The sequence below is a fragment of the Ambystoma mexicanum genome, chromosome 8 (assembly GCF_040938575.1).
Source record: "Ambystoma mexicanum isolate Mex_15411 chromosome 8, UKY_AmexF1_1, whole genome shotgun sequence".
Taxonomy (NCBI): Eukaryota; Metazoa; Chordata; class Amphibia; order Caudata; family Ambystomatidae; genus Ambystoma; species Ambystoma mexicanum.
In genome coordinates, this window is record NC_090929.1 from 764562006 (window position 1) to 764579468 (window position 17463).

At 45.5% G+C, this 17463-nt stretch overlaps 1 long non-coding RNA gene across 2 annotated transcripts; it reads right to left on the bottom strand.

Moving 5' to 3' along the window:
- Positions 1-2794: 2794 nt before the first annotated feature.
- LOC138473668 (uncharacterized) lies at positions 2795-4515 on the bottom strand. Of its 2 annotated transcripts, XR_011268839.1 has the most exons (4): positions 4376-4515; positions 3878-3969; positions 3660-3769; positions 2795-3248 (listed from the first exon to the last, which is right to left on the bottom strand). It is a non-coding gene; the product is annotated as an uncharacterized lncRNA (long non-coding RNA). The 2 variants fall into 2 exon arrangements; XR_011268840.1 differs by lacking the exon at positions 3878-3969.
- Between the last annotated feature and the right edge of the window lie 12948 nt (positions 4516-17463).

Genomic DNA, 17463 nt, shown 5'->3' on the forward strand with positions numbered 1-17463 from the left:
GACCCCAGACAGTATTTGTGGCCACACTGAGTGAATGTAATTAAATCACAAGGAACTGAGAGAGAAAGAACGAAAAAACTTAATGTTGAAAGGAAAATAAAACTACAAGTAAAACCCTGGCAAGCAGATCAATATATATTGTGCAATTATAAGGGAAACCCAGACCGGGTAATATATCGGGAGGACATATTGAGAAAGTATTTGTGTAGCTTTGCGAAGGGGCTGAGACCCTGTGTCTGTGTAAACAGAAGTCCTGGCAGGAGTGCATACAAGGCACATGAAAGTGTACACATACAGCAGGCCCTGGCAGGAGAGTATACAAGCCAATTACAAGTGTGTGAATATAAGAATCCCTGGCAGGAGAGTGTACCAGGCAATTACAAGTGTGTGAAAACAAGACACCCTGGATACAGAGTATAACAGGCAACTGTAACTGTGTGGCATAAAGAGGTCCTGAGAGAAAACATCAGGACTAGAAAAGGGATTGTCTTAACCAGGAGAGAAGAATCAACACCCTGGCAGGAAAACATATCAGGAGTTCTGAAAGAGACAGGATTGCAAAGTCAGACAAGTCTGTACATCAATATTGTTGTGGGCCAAGAAAGGCACAAGGAACTGTTGATTGTGAAACTTCATAGAGTAAAGAGGAATCCAGGGTAGAGAACTAACCTCTGGAGCAGTCATCTTTATCCTTGAAGCATCTTTGGGCCTCATCACGAGTCTGGCAGTAACCCTTAAATGCGGTGGTAGCGCTATTACTGCCACATTTAAGGGTCCACCAGATCATGGCCTTGGCAGATTTCTCCCCAGCTCTGAGCTGGGGGGAAATCCACTGAAAATTCACGCTCATACCGCCAGCGGAATGAGCGCAAAATTTCCCCATTGAGCCCAATGGGGAATGGGGCATTCCCGAATGGGCTCAATGGGGAATGGGGATTTCCAAATCCGCCAAACCTGTGATCCGGCGCTAATAGCGCCGGTGGGTTTGGCGGTAGGGCAGATAGCGCCAGCGCTATTAGCGCTGGCGTTACCGCCCAACTCGTGATGAGGCCCTTTGTGTTGGAGCTATTTATTCTTCTTTTGTGAACACTTTTCTAAACCACCAAATTTTAAAGACATTTCCCATTTCACCTTAGAGTTTAGTTTTAGTGTGAGGGTCAGAATAGAACTTTGAACATGGGGCAGTTTTATTTTGGACATTCTGACACAGACAGGCCTTAGTTTTGGTTTAGGCAGGCAAATTCCTCTTAGAACCAGGGTCAGAGAGGCATTTTTCCAATCACTTTTATTTTCAATAATTTCAATAAAAGTCTTTAACCAAAATTATGGCTAATTTGTGTCTGAGTTTCATTCTTGACTCTGCTCCCATCATCACAGCTGTCACTAGAGTGAGAGCTCAAGGAGCAGTCAGAGAAACATCACTTAAGGCCATTGTCTCCGAGGCACTTTCTGCTGGAAAGTGCACCATACTAGACATCCTAGCTCCAGATACCAATTCCAAAGATGTCCCTGCAACTTTGAGAGAAGGCACAGTGGCCACAAAAGTGACTCCTTACTGTTGAAGCAGTGGCCTTAATGATCTAAGAGTTGTGTATCGTTAGATAAAAAAGATCCTGAGATGGAGGAAATGGTAGCTTCAGACCTCCAAGGCTGGGCAAAACTGAGTTTGACTGGAACTGAAGGCCCAAGTGAGGCTTACTTTAGCAAGGCACAGAGAGACTTGCTTAAACTGACCAGTCTGTGAAAGAAATCAGACAGGGGTATGGCACTGGGCTCAAGGTGCAGTGGGAGAATGGTCTATTTACACTGAGCCAAAGAATTCTGAGGCAGCAGGCAAGAAGAGATTGGTTTTTCACCAGTGCTACAGGAGATTCCAACTGGATTTGCTCATGGCATTTCTTTTGCATGACATTTAGGCAGGTAATTTAGGAGTGAACAAGACATCTGGCAGGTTCTCAGTGCATTTTCACTGGCCAAAGATGGGTGTAAAAATAAAGGAACTTGCACACTCGTCTCAGACTTTCCATGTTTCTGGTATGCTAGGCTGGAGGACAAAGGCTCTCTTAATTCCACTATCAGTGGTTGGTTGGCATTTCGAGAAGACAGATATGGATATTGTGGATATTTTGGATCCCCAGACCACCTAAGGAGCCGGATCATTTTGGTGGTAGTAGACGATGCAAAGTAATTGTCTTAGGCAGGTCCCTTGAGAAGTATCAAAGCCCCTGTGTTAGCGAGGGCTCTGACATGGACATTCTGTGGCTTAGGGTTACCCATAAGTATTTTTGACAGGAGATCCAAGTTTGCATCTGCATTTATGCAAACAATTTGTGAGGAGTATTGAGTTACAATTGTCTACAAATTCCAATCACCAAACCAACGTGTTTGCGGCAGACTCTACAAGAGCACGAAAGGCATTACATGTGGCTTGGAAGATCACCAGAGGAGAAAATGGCATGTTCCCCTGCCATGCCTACTGTTCGCCTACAGGGATGTTCCTCAGAATGGAGTAAGGTTCAGTCCCTTTGAGTTTCTGTTTGGCAATCCTCTCGGAGGTCCCATAAATGTATTGGTAGATGGGTGGTAGGTTAACTCCTGAAGTCTTTCAGACAAGGACTGTGTGCATGAAAAAGTCCAAGAAAAGTTTGAAGGCCACCAAGGGTTTGGTGAAGTACTGGAATGAGCAAAAGGCCAATTCAACCAACTAGTAGACAACACGAAAAGTAAAATAAATATACCATTTTATTAGAACAAAGCAATTAAAATTTCAAAGTCAAAGCGAAAAATAACTCAACATACATTGCATCTTCTGTTAGTTTGACAGACATTTAACAGGCAAAAAAGAAAGCACAGAGAAAAAAAAATTAAAGAAGGTTTACAGGCTTGACACAACAATAAGTCAAGCTAATCAGTCAACCAAGCATTTTCAACGGTTGGCCAGAAGTTTGTTAAAATCTCAAATGACCATTCATTACCATACCACTCCTCCCCATTCAGCCCAGCAGGTTTCATTCCTCACACACTTCTTGCACATTAAATCAGGGGAAATTCTTCAGGGGTGATAGTTTGCCTGTGAACAATTAGCAATGTGTTTATTAACAGAAATAGAAAACCACAACAATCTTCAATTTCAAGACTCAATTGGATGAGTCAGACAATAGGTCCTCCCAATCGATAGCAGCAGTCAGCTTATTCCTGCTGCGGCGACCCCTATCACTTGATCGGATAGACAGATGACATGTTCACACCTGTGGACGAAATAGGACAGGTATCAATGTGAGGCCTCAAGTCCTTTAGGGCTAATCAGTAAGCCATCAATCGAAATGGTTGATTATAACTATCAACCTTCTTACTAGAGTACTTAATGCTCTAAAACCACAAAGGTTATCGATAATGCTGCTTTAAATCTCGAATTGGAAAAAGAAGAACCCTGTATGTCCACACTACATTGAGTGCTGAACCTCAAATCTACTGTACAGTTTGACGCTCAAAAAGGCACAGTGGAGAAATACATTACATGCATGAATCAGTCTATTAGTGTTGATGATCAAACAATATACCAATATACGGCAGATGAATCGAGAGTTCAGCTCTTGGAAACTCTCCTGAACCCTGTTACCCTTCTTACATCAGGAGAATACAAATAGGTCTGCACTCACCAGCAAGATCCTCTGTGGCGAGTGGCCTAGTGATGGGATCTGATGTAAATGCTCCCAGACCTCGTAGAGATGTGCGCAAATGGCGTCTATAACTAGGGCAGTTTCTGTCCCTAATTTTAATGAGAGAGTGAAACAAGACGGAAACACATGAGAAGTTCTGGCCGACTGTGAACAGCAGATATCTGTTAAACAAATGAGCAGTCACTAGGCGGCATTACCTAAATATGTGTGCAGCGAAAAACTGTCTAGTTGTCAAGAGGATTGGGGCGTCAATACGCCGACAAGGTTGCAGCTGGTTACAAGGTCCAGTCTGGGGAACAAGATGTCAGGGGATATACACCAGAAGATTACTTAAAACGCATTGTTGCGACGGAAGTTACATAATAGAAGCACAGCTTAACTGAAAACGCATCTATTTAAACAGGCACCAAAGTTCTCTACCTGTTTACGTGGTCGTGAATGGCCGGCATTTTAAAATAGATGGATGAATGCGCTAACCCAGTGCCGTGTGTTTGGCTGGCAAATGCCGTGGGCGTGTGTCCGTCTCTAACACTGCCTGTGTTTAGACTCCAGTGGGTAACCCAAAGCACTGATTAGACCGAGAAAATTACTCGAGGAGGGGCCCAACTCATTACATCTTGGCCCAACCGGACAAATGTGTAACTAACACCCAGTAAGAAGGTTGCCTAATGGGGCAACGTCTGCACACTGCTTACCGTTCATCTGATGTGGGGCTTCGAATCACAAAACCAACACCGTCCGTAAATCACGGTTGCTGACAGGGGCTGCACAGCTGTGTTCTGTAGCTCGTCACTGGTTCTCTAATCTCGATCATCAATGCGGTCGGTGTCATCATGGTGATTTAAACCCAGTCGGCCTCCATGTGACGTTCTATTGCTGCGTGACAGGTGTGGTGCACGTGAATGGCCGTAATTCCGAGTCGAATAAGTCAGAGCTCCTGGTATTTGTAGTTTGAAACTGACACAACTCCTAATCACCATTATCGTACTGGTAGTTTACGAAACCACACCCATATCTTGTATTAAACTGACTCGGAGCGTGATCATACATTTACATAGCACCCGGTGTGGTGCATGTAAGTGGCCGTAATACTGATTAGCTAGGAATACCAAGCCTGCTGGTATCTGTGGTTTGAAGAGGGCAAACCTTCTAAACGCCATTGTGATCATTTTACACCTGAGAGGTGCACTATCAGGTCACTGCCATTCCCTCTGGGTTAACCAATGCCATCATCACATGTCAGAGGATGTTAAGCCAGATCTTATCTGGCTTGGAAAACTTCAGCATTCCCTATTTAGATAATGTTGCAGTGTTCAGCCAAACCTGGGAGTACCATCTTTCCCTTCTGAAATACATGCTAAACAGCGTGCTGAATGATGTCTTTACTATTACGGCTTCAAAGGGCCAGGCAGTGTAGGGTACTCTGATTTACCTAGGACATCAAGTGGGTGATAGTAAGAAACACACTCTTCAGGGAGAAGTGAAAGCATTCCAGGATTAGTACAGTTCTAGCTCTCAGGCTCAATTGAGAGCATTTCTCTGACTCACTTGGAATTACCAATCTTTTATTAAGGTATATGGGACCAATGACATTCCTCTGAATGGTTTGACATCCAAAAATTGCCAAATAAAGTCACTTGAATACCATACTGCCAAGCAACTTTTGAGAATGTAAAAGATGGTTAGTGCAGGGGTCCCTGTTCTAAAGATCCTGGGTTATGGACAGGAATTTATTATACTAACAAACACCTGGCAATTTGGAATTTTAGCGCTTAACTCAGAAGTGGCTTCTAAGTAATCTCTTCGAGCACAATGGTGGATATCACACAATAAGGATAATATGTCTATTTAATGAAGGGAAGAGTGGAAAGGGGGTGGTTTAAATTGTTGAGAGTTCAGAAGAAGTGCTGTCTCAAGGAGTGGGGATCCACAATATTGGTATTACCTTGGCAACCAATACATCCTGTGACTCATTCCAACTTCCTACAGACAAGACACCCTGAGACTGACATCACCAGGCAAAGGCTCTTGTAAGAGCAGCAAGGCTTATACCCTTAAAGAAGGCTTGAAAGGGACCAATCCACTGAGGCTAAATAACTATACAAAGGGTTGAGATCTACAGAATTGAATCATATTTTGACACCAAAAGAGGAAATATTTAGCTGGGGACTTTATTGGGGTACAGACTATTTCTATTTCTATATCTATTTATTGGAATGGTAGCATGACAGTTTTAAAGCTCTCTAGTCTCTAGCCAAAAAAGAAAGGAGAAAGAATAGACCAAAAGGAAGGAGAAATTAAAGGCACAACATTGAATTTATTAAGAAAGCCAAACAACGAAAATGATTATCCCTCAAAAAAGAATGTCCCTCATTACGACCCTTGCGGAAATCAACCGACCGGACCGCCATAGCGTAAATAGCGTTTCCGCCATTGCACGATGGAGCAAAGTGCGGCTCATTCCGACCCATCGGGCACGAGCACCACGCCATGGCGGAAGTGCAAAGTCCGCGATGGCGGAAATGACCCCAAAACGGCCCACACCGCCGCCGTACGGCACCCTAGGTGCAATACCGCCACCCATCTCAGCGGACACTGCAGTGAGCGCCAACCGGAAAGTACGGTGACCGTAAATATACGGAAACGGAAGTAAAAGCATGGTCCCGGAACGGGAAACATCCCGCCGTACACCTATAAAACCACAAATTCCACACAACCATTAAAAATACTACCCTGAGACACATCCCAACCCGTCATCCACCCTAGTGAAACCAAGAAAAATGGGAAAAGTAGCGAAGAAAGCGTGCGACCGCAAGCGGCAGGTCCACTTCTCCCGTGAGGAACTCACCGTGCTCACAGAGACCCTCCAGGAGAATGCTGCCGCCGTCTTCTCCACGCAAATGACCAGGACGGCACTTGCGAACAAGAAGGCCATATGGGCCCTGGTGGCACAGCGGGTAAGTGCGGTGGGGACCGCACCCCGCAACCCACAGCAATGCAGAAAGCGATGGGACGACCTGCGGATACGCGTCCGTAGCATACTTTCTGCCAACCGCAACATTGCCACAGCTACCGGGGGAGGATCGGAATCACCCATCAAGTTGACCCCCTGGGAAGAAATCTGTGCCTCCACCATTGGAATGGAGAGCATAGAGGGAGTCGGGGGGATGGAGAAAGGAGTGCAGACATCCGAAGATTCAGGTAGGTGCCCCAAATAAAACAATGCCAAAACCACAATGTCCAATCATGTGAAGTACCACGTGCCCACATAGTGCAACAGGAACACATGTCCAGGAGAACGTCCACATACATAGGCCTGATAGCACACTTTAAAACTCACATCAAATACATAAATAATTAAAAATCCTAAAAACACCCTCTACACGTGCAGCAGGCACACCCTAACTGCAGGCTGCCAAACAACTGCACCTTCACTCCACACACAAATGAAACCACCTCCAAGGCCCCGACCCAAATCACCCTCACGTACCACCCCAATGCATGTGATACATTGCCATTCCAATTCCCACAGACCCATTAATAACGCTCGCCCTCCTTTACTCCACCACAGGGTCCGATCCAAACGACGAGCTCCAGGACACCCCTACCAGCACACCTGCAAAGAGGGCCAAGACCAACGGCCAAAGACCCTCCACCTCAGCTGCACGCATCAAGACACGGCAGCAGCACAAATCAAGTGGCAGCACAGAGGAGGGAACCCCAACAGGCACCCCAGCAGCCAGCATGCCCACAACAACACCACCACAGGTCCCCCCAATGGATGCCACAGTAGGCACTGCTTCTGGTGGCAGCAGCACCATAGGTGACACTGCATTAATGGCAGCATGCTCCGACACAGAAAACAGGGATGTCGAAGTTAGATCCATCCATGACCTGTCTCAATCCCCCTGTCTGTTCCATCCCGTACACCATGAGGATACCACGCAGGGGCACCCACAAGACGACGACTGGCCATCCCCCACAAGCCCTGTGGCAAGGCAACATGAGGTGATCAGCCACTCTGTGACACCACCGCAAATGGCCATGGCCCAGCAGAGGCAACAGTCCCTCGACCAGGTAATCGTGCAACAGCAGCAACTGGCCACGCTCCTCAAGGACCATGCCGATGAAAGTGGGGGCACTAAGGCAGACATAGAAACATCAACTGAGACACTTAGGGCAGAAATGGAGAGAAGTACAGAGACACTAAGGGCACAAATGGAGAGTAGCACCGAGAGCCTGAGAGTAGAAATGGAGAGAAGCACAGAGAGCCTGAGAGTACAAATGGAGAGAAGCACCGAGAGCCTGAGGGGGGAACTGCATGCGACGTCCAAAGACGTATGTGCCGAACTTGCCGCAGTGCGCCGTGTGCTCACTGAGCTCTCACAAACCCTTAGGGACATGCATGGATGTGAGCAGGCAGAGACATCATCCGTTGCAAGTTCCGTCCAGGGCAGCCCCCAACGTAGATCTGGGAGGAACCTGAGCTCCACAGGCAGGGGTGCCCCTGATACCCGCAGAGGGGGCTTGCAATAGCGACTGCCCACTGACAATGAGCATCTTTGGACACTGGTGTTCGGGGGGGAGGTAGGAGGGTGGAGGGGGTGTGTTGGGCTCACTTGGGTGGCGGATCGATAGGGTGTTTAACATGATATCACATATGCCATAAACAATGCACGATCATCCAATGAGATGTGTGGACATTGATCTTTGTGTACGAGGCCATTATAGGCGTACAGTCCATATTGTGCATGTTCCAGACACACACAGTGCCACGAGTCCCGTGTCCATGTATCAGCCACCAGGCGTGAGTGCTAGAAGCATGCATCTATGAGATGCTGACGAATGTCACGGCCCTCCTGTGCCTCGCAGACCCCTTGAGGTGCTGCCACATCCCCACCCTCATCATGACCATCATCAGGTGCTTGCAGTTCTGCGTCAGGGGGCATGGGCACATTTCTACATACGCACATGTTGTGGAGCATGACACATGCCATGACCATCTTTGCAACCTTCACATGGCGGTACAGGAGTGCCCCGCCAGACCTGCTGAGGCAGCGGAAACGAGTCTTCAGTAGGCCGAATGCCTGTTCTATGACTACACGGGTACGTGAGTGGGCATGGTTGTAGTCCTCCTCATGCTGGTCCCGTGGGTTCCGGACTGGTGTGAGGAGCCATCTCTTCAGTGGATACCCGGCATCACCTGTATGTGGACAATAAAGGAATTTTGAGGAATGCCATTGCTACGTACGCACCCCCCCCCCTTCCTGCCAGGTCATTGCCGCATCACATACCCCACATCATCATGCATGAAATGAGACTCACCGAGTAGCCAGGATCTGTTCCCTGCGTGTCGCTCCATGTAGCGTGGTATAGTAGAGTTCCTCAAGACCATAGAATCATGGGTTGATCCAGGGAATCTGGCACAACAATGTGTAATGATCCTGTTGGAGTCACACACCATTTGTACATTCAGAGAATGAAATTGTTTTCGGTTGCGGTACTGGGCCTCCATGGCTTGTGGGACGACCAATTCCACATGGGTGCAGTCGATGGCACCAATGCAACCCGGTATGCCGGCAAGTGCATGGAATCCCACTTTTGTGTTGGTAATTTCCTGCTCCGAGCGTGGTAGAGAGATGTAGTCGTCTGCGTGCTTCAGGAGGGCATCGAGCACTTGCAATAGTGTCCGTGAGAACAGTGGCTGTGATATGCCATGCCACTGTCCGACTGTGTGCTGGTAGGTGCCTGTGGCCAGGAAGTGGAGTACAGACACCACCTTCAGTAGGGGTGGGATGGCGGTTGGGCTATCTATCATGCTGACAAGGTCAGCCTGTGTCATGTCCACAATGGCGGTTATGGTGTCCCGGTCCAAACGGTAGAGGGTGTGGATCTGCTCATCAGTGAGGTTGAACGGATTTGCTCGGAGGCGTGGGATTGCGGGCTGCCTGCGTGGTGGTAGTGGCTGTGCTGGCGGCCCTTGCTGGCCCTGCCTTGCCCTCCTCCTCCTCCTGCGTCTCCTCCGTGCGGCCGGTTGTAGTTGGTGTTCGTCTTCTTCTTGAAGTTGGAGTACTTGCAGTGCTATCAGGTCCCCCAGGGCCAACATAGCTAGTCCTGCCGGTAGCATTTCGGAGTGGGTGTGGTTGTGGGAGGAGACTGGGTGTGCAATTTATGTGTTTTCAGGCTGTATGGCCTCCACCTGTGGTGATTCATTCCACCTGTGCAAGCTGCTCTCCCCTTTGGGCGAGCACGTCCCGCACACAACGCTGCAATTCCACGAATGGCATCTTGCTATTACAATCATGTATTTGTGCCCGATGGCAGTGTAACATTGGTTGATATGTTCATTCGGCTATGGTCCCATTGTTTCACATACTATCTTTGCAGTCGCGAACAGACTTGTGAAGGGTCAGTGGAACGTAGTACTCGAGTAACGGTGGACCCTCATGCAACACTGTACCGAGGTTCAACGATGGGCGGGGCGTCCCATTTGTGAGTGAAGGCAGTTGCCATTTTCACACACAGCCGCACTAGATGGATTAATTTGTGAATTCAAGCGGCCACAGATGCCTTTTCGACGTGATGTTGCAAATGAGGAATTCGAAGGGCGGCGCTTTCGGTTTTCAGCTAGCGGCGAGGAGATGCCCACAGGTCTGACTGCAAATATAACGTTCTATTGTTCAATGTCCTTGGGACAGGGGCCATGGCGAGGATGCAATGATTGATATGAATAGTTTGGGATGCGCAATAGCGACGTGGGCGATGAGGCCGGACGTTCCCAAATACATGTTACTTCACAACACTGGAATTACGGGCTGGGGCACAGTGGATTTTGCAGGTTGCATAACGCACAGTCTCAATGGAAATTTCACATGTTATGTGAGTATGGAAACAGGCGTTTTCATTACGGGATGAGGGAATGATGTATGGATGCATGGACAGATGATTTGATACAGAGTTTTCCATGAACAGGGCTTCTTGGAATCTATCCGCCTCCCCTGCGCTATGTGATGCAGGGCTGCCATAGTGGGTCCATCGTCTATCTGGCCTTGTTGAGCCCTCCCTGTCTCAACGCGCCTTCAGACACTTGTGTCTATGCACGTTACCAATCCCATCAGATGGATTCTGTCTTAACAGACGCATGCACAGGTACACTCGTTTGTGATAGTGTTTTCACCTCGATATAGATAGTTATGATTCGCAAGTGGTTTTTGGGTGGTGATGATCCTTTGGAGTGGGCTAGCATGCATATGGCTGTGGATTTGGTGTGATCATTGAAGTGAGTAATTCAAATGTAGTTCTGATGGCCATACTATTCTTTTTCATTTCATTTGGGTGACAGGTATCTCCTCCCCTTTTGCCACTGCCATCTGTATGCCACTCCTGCAGATGGATTTTACTCCCGACACCTGCTGCTTCGTGTTAATCAGTGGAGCAGCATTACGATCTTATGGGACGATCGCCAATGGGCCACATGCCCTTACGCAGTACTAGTGGCTAGGAGCAACATTTCGGCCTTTCAGCTGGACTAGTGCCTCCCTATTGGGACGGCCCTGCGGTTCTAGGCGCTTCCATGTTGCCTTTTCGTACGAGAATGTAGCCCCTGTGTACCATGAAGGAACAGGGCGTCACACAAGAAGTAGCTGGTCATTTATTGCGGATGCAGCCCACAATGGTGAAATGTATTTTGGAGTTCATGGCCTAATGGCTGTATGGGCTTGGAGAATTTGTTGTGCATTAAATTTCTATTCTGATATGAACCGTGTAGCGTTCTTCTTTGCAAGTGATGTGGCATATTCCTATTTGGGGAGCGATGTATTGTGAGGAGATCTGCATTGGGTTCCAGCTTCGGGGTATAGTTGCGTGGTACTGTGCTGGGCGCGTTTGCCTACGAAGCCCAGTGAGGTCAGAGATAAGGGCTGCCAATATGACTGTTTTGATGATGTCATGCTCAGGGGCGGGGGATTGGCTTTTGTGTAACAGATGCCGGTCAGCCAGTTGGATTGGTGGAATGATGTGATTATCGGAATATTGCTGGTCACAGGTGCCTGTGTTTGCGTGCGTTTCTTGGTGGGAGACTGAGGTCATGTCCATTTGTATAGCTTCTGTATTCGTGCCATCTGTGCCCTGCAGCTCCCATTGGGCCCTCTTGAGATTCATTTGTTCGTTGGCAGGCATGGATGACTAGTACATTTCACTGGTTGCATTGTGTGACTTCATTGCACCTACGGGGGGCTGTGCAATGTGGCCAGGGAGCGGTGTACAGGCACTCAGTAGGGCCGTTTACGGTTGGTTCGCGATGCCGTACTTCTCACCATGGCGGAATGGTACTTTCCGCCGTGCTTGATGGCGTTAGGTGCATGTCCGCTAGGGTCAGAATTCGCGTACCGTTGCGCCATGGTGGTAATTACGGTTTGGCATGGCGCGCGCGCGCGTACTTGGTGCAGTTAGCGTTGGCGTTCACTACGGTGTCGCTAATGGCATCGTACTTTGCGGTGACGGGTCATGATCGCACCGAGCGCTATTCGATGGCGGTATTGCATTTCCGCCATCGTTTTTCGATTTCCGCCACGGTCGTAATGAGGCCCAATGTCTTTAATGTCTTTCTGAACTGCAGCAAGTCTGTAATTTTTCTGATGTCCTTTGGCCAGCTGTTTCGCCACTTGCTCCCTACCATGCCCCCGATCTCCCAGGTGGCCTGGATTTATGATACCTGGGTGTTTGGATTGACAGGTGTAGTAAAGATATAAGTGGTTTATCAGCATGGTAGCAGACAAACTATTTCTTGAGATAGGTCAGTGCTACGCCTTATAAGGTTTTGTGGATCATAGACAGAATCTTCAAGTTGATTCTGCCCTCAATAGGGTGCCAGTACAGCTTTTGACATACAGGAGTTATGTGTTCCTGATATCTGATGCTGTGTATAATCCAGACTGTCATATTATGGAGCATTTGAAGGCAGGTGGTCTGCTGCTTGTTTGTACCCAAATAGAGACAATTACAATAGTCGCAATTGGCACCAATGATACCCCTGGCTAAGGTGGAACAGTCAGTGGTTTATAATGAAGGGCACAGTTCTTTGTGAATCCTCAGGAGAAAGTTGGTGGAACTCACTAAAATACTAATTTGAGATTTAATTGTCAAGAAGGAGTGCAAATAAAGTCCCAAGGATTTTACTTTTGTTGCCACTTCGACCGAACAATTAGATTTTGACAAGTGTAAGTATTTGGAAAGTTCCAAGATCAACAACCGATTTCTTGTGCGGGTCAACAGAGGATCAAAGTGGCAGAGAGATCCAGCAGCATCAACATACCAACCTGCCACTCATCAGCTATCTTCAAAAGGTTGTCTTTGATGTCTAAAAGGGCCATCTCATTGCTCCAATGCAGTCGAGAACCAGATTGTCTGTTTCTAAGCAAAGCCTTGTTTTCCAAGTGAGTCTGTAGGTGTTCCTTGGCAGCTTTGTCTAGGATTGTAACAAAAAGAGAACATTAGAGATGGGCCTGTAGTTATCAAAAATATCTGTATCCAGCTAAATGTGTTTTATTAGTGGAGTCACCCACACCTGTTTCATATTGTCTGGGATGTTCGCTTCCTTGGAAAGTTTGTTGGATTTAAACTTGTTATGATAGTCATGGTCTCAGTGATCGATAGATCTTTCAGATAGAGCTGTTTCATATCAGGCTCATCTGATCAAAGCAGCTTGTTGATGGATGCTGAATCTGCTTCAGAGTTGTGATCCTCTGTTGAAGGTGAAGGTGAATTCATTAATGGAATACAAGGCAGGGCACTTGACGTGTCACTGTTCAATTCTGAGAGAAGGAGCGGGTGAAAATACAGTCCATTTTAATTGTTAATGTTAGTGTGGAAATATACTTGCATCTACTCACGTTGATCATTCGAGGGAAAAAATAAGTCCCAAGTTTCGAGCCTGGATCGACAATCCCAAAACCTCATCCAGTTAGGTGAATATAAAGCTTTCCCAGGAGGAAGACAGAACCTCACCATAACAACTCCAGAGTAACATTTGAATTGACCTGCTGCTTGAACCAGTCCCACCTGATGCAAAGACACTGGTAACCAGGACCTTGCCTTCTGGAAGTAGGAGCCCTGCAAGTACTCCCTGGCAACCGTTTTTGTCTTGGAGGGGTAGAATAACAGTGCTTACCTTATCCTCTGAGCCCTTGACAGGATACCACTGTAACCCAAGAACAAAGGATCCGCTCTAAGCTCTGTGTCTTACCTTAAGCCACTTGCAAACGGACTCAATTGCTTTCAAGTCTTTTGTGAGCCGCTACAAGACCCTAGGAGCTACCTCTAGCATTGTATGCTTTTTGAGCCCCATCAATGCTGACTCAAAACATTGGAAGTAATCTTCTCAAACTGTTTCAATGCCAACTTGACCCATCGGGGTGCAACTGATTTGAGCCCTCTTAATGCTGAGTTGACCCACTCGAAGCACCAATTCGAACCGTCTCGACACTGGCTTGACCTTTCTGGTAGCACTCACGTGCTTTGTCTATTTGCCACCTCAACTCATTGCGAAGTCAGACTTGACCCATCATGACACCGTTTTCAAACACTGAAAAGCACCTACAAGCCAAGCTCAATGCTGTTGAGCCTCCAGAATAAGCCTGAAATTAGTTTGTACGATGTCTGTCTCCCTGGTCTAGTTTAAGAGCCATGAAGCATTTAAATCCCCACCCTTTACCTTTTTAAAGACATGAATATACATGAACATTGCTGCAGAGACTATTGCCTGAACACCCCTTTCTTCAGACCCAGAGTGCCCCCTTTATCCAAATACTCTGAGACCCTTCACAGCAACTGAGGACCAAAGAAAGAGCTCTGGGCTCATTTTCTTGCCTCAAGCCACTTGCATGCAGCTCTATCAGCTTTGAGTCTTTCTCTAGCCACAAAACAACTCCAGTGTTTTTTTTAGAATTTTACACTTTTCAAGCCATCTGAACAGATTAAGACCAATCACAGAGCAACTTGACTTGACCCATTGGAAACACCTGGACTGACCATATTTACGCTGAACGTATCCACTGGGACCTCTGAGTCAAACCGTCCCATCGCTGGCTCTATCCATCTAATAGCACCGACTTGTTCTATCTAAATTCCGACTCAACCCATTGGGAAGCCCAAGTTGACCAGTCTTGGCACAGCATTTATAAGTCAGTCTTGAAACTACCGGGCCTCTGGAATAAGCCTGACATGTATTTGTCAACGCCACAATGCCCCGGGTTGATGTGTGCTTTATAAATATTAAATAATAAATAAATAAATAAAAGTTCTTTTAAGACACTTAAGATCCCACTCTTTACCTTTTTGAAAAACACATACAGAGACTATTGCATGTCTATCCTTGTATTCAGAACTTTTATATGAAAGTCTGCATAGTATGTTTCTTCCTTTGCAGAGGTGGTTTTTAATGTTTTTAATAGTGCGTTTGTATTATCAGTTTAAATAAAGTCTCTTAGTTTCATGGAAACTTGATTAGACAGTTCCTTTATGTTGCTACCACAGTATTACTGTTTTTTGGATTCTTCTTTAGTACTTCTCATCTCTCCTGAGACTATAGTCCACTCTCAGCGCATGCTACCTTTGAAGAGACAAAAGATGTTTACCATTCATGTAGTGCCTTTATGACTGAGCTGACTTCTGGTTTGGCAGTAGTTTAGAAGCAAATAGGAGTTTACAAACAACTACTCATCGATGTATACATGAGGATCACTCGTTTTTTTTCATCAAACAGCTGATCACCAGAGATGGTGGCTTTGTCGGATAGACCAAAGAACACATAGAATGGATAAACACCCCAGACTGAAAGTAATACGGATTTGATATTACTTTTTTGTTTAGTAAATTAATCCTTTAATATTTTGATAATTAGAATGGCTTCCCATTCAAACATGTAAGGGTGACACTGGCATGGAGGGGAAAGTTTGTACATGTCTATCTTTTTTGAGGGTTTTTTTGTTATAGTTTTATGGTTACAAAATAAATAACCTTCAACAAATACAATAACTAAATAACAGCAAAATATGAATCAAACAATCCTCACACATGAAAAGAAAAAGAAAAAAAAAATACATGGATCCAAAAAAAAGAATCAATTTAATCAAGCATAATGATCAAGTAAAAAATTGCATAGCATTTGTTAAAAACCTCACACGTATTCATCAATTTTTGAAAAGAAAGAAAAGCACTCCAAATATACAAAAAATAATTATACAATATTGCATTCCTGTTAATCCCACTCCAATTCCATATTACGCATGCAGCATCAAATTAAAATACTCTTGCAATTTCAGAGATTTTAAAAAAGTGATAACATGTAATGATCGTGGAGGTAGTATGACTCGACAAACATGCAGATCAAACTTGCTCATCCTCCCCCAGTAAAAAGATACTAAAAACGTTTTTAGGTTATTTCATCTCAACCCCTAAACTGCTGGACAAGCTATCATTAAATGTGTAAAAGTTTCACACTCAGCCACATCCCAGCGACATCCATTCTGATCAGCTTCAAAAGTCTGATCATGATCTGTTTTGTCGGGTACACATTCGAGCGAAAATGTAGAAAGGCAAGCCTTACTGACTTAGCTGGATAAATAGCTAAAACGGGAGCTAGAGTACAGTGTTTCTTATAATCACTATGTAGATGGCTCAAAGAGGGATATTCATGCATATTCTCAAAAATACGAATCCTGTCATATTCAAATAAGAGTTTATTAACTCTACAAGTATTCTCTCTTAACTCAGCGACAGAACTGCTCACCTCCAATAAGAGCATACTACAAAAATCAAAAACCTTGTTCAACCATCTACTACTCTCTGACTCAAGGATACATTTCAAATCCTCAAACAATGAGCCCAACAACAGACATACAATCTTTCTCGACGATGACAAGATCTTCCACTGTTCTCACGCTCGGAAATATTCTGAATTGCATGTATAGGAACAGAGTTAGGTGCAAAACCCTTCGCCAGACCAAGGGTTCAAAAGTTGACAGCACTTCCAGTAATAATAAAGGGTATTCATATATTCCTTTAACATTTTATTTTCATTTGAAAGGGAATTTATGTGTGAATGCGACCTAAACATAATTGGGTGGGAGAAGATATGTTCAGTACTGAATTGTTCTTTTATTTAAGACTACAGATATGTGACACGATGCAAATCAGAACAAATCTGTGAACTTAATTTCAAATTTAACAAAGTACTCCAGTGTTTAATACTCAAGTGCAATATGCACATGAGTTGGCAGTGTGATATCAGATAATGCATTGGCATCAGATATCAGTGTGTTATCAGAATCATCATCACACACGAATGTGGAAAGTAGCAACACCCCAGGTTACTCATAAAGCTGTTACCCTGAAATATCAGAATAAATAAATAGCAAATTTACCAACAACTGGCTGAAAATATCCTCAAGTTGCAAAACTTCTTAACTCTTTTTCCCACTGGAATTTAACAGGGCTTTCCTTGGTCAGTCCTCCAAATTAATATTGATAGCTAAGCAGGCTAAGATCCCCCCACCCCCCTCACCCTGTTGTCTGCCAATTTCAATAGCACTATCACCTCAACATTGCTGGGGAATCACTGTTCCCCAACAAAGATAAAAATATGCTTCTTATCCATGAGTACTTGGAAGTCTTAACACCCTGTCTAGAAAACAGTGTGGTGGCAGAAAACAGGAGTCAGAGAGGTAGAACAGAGTGTAAGGTCGATGCTGAACAAAGTTTTGGTACACACCTTTTAGAAACTGGT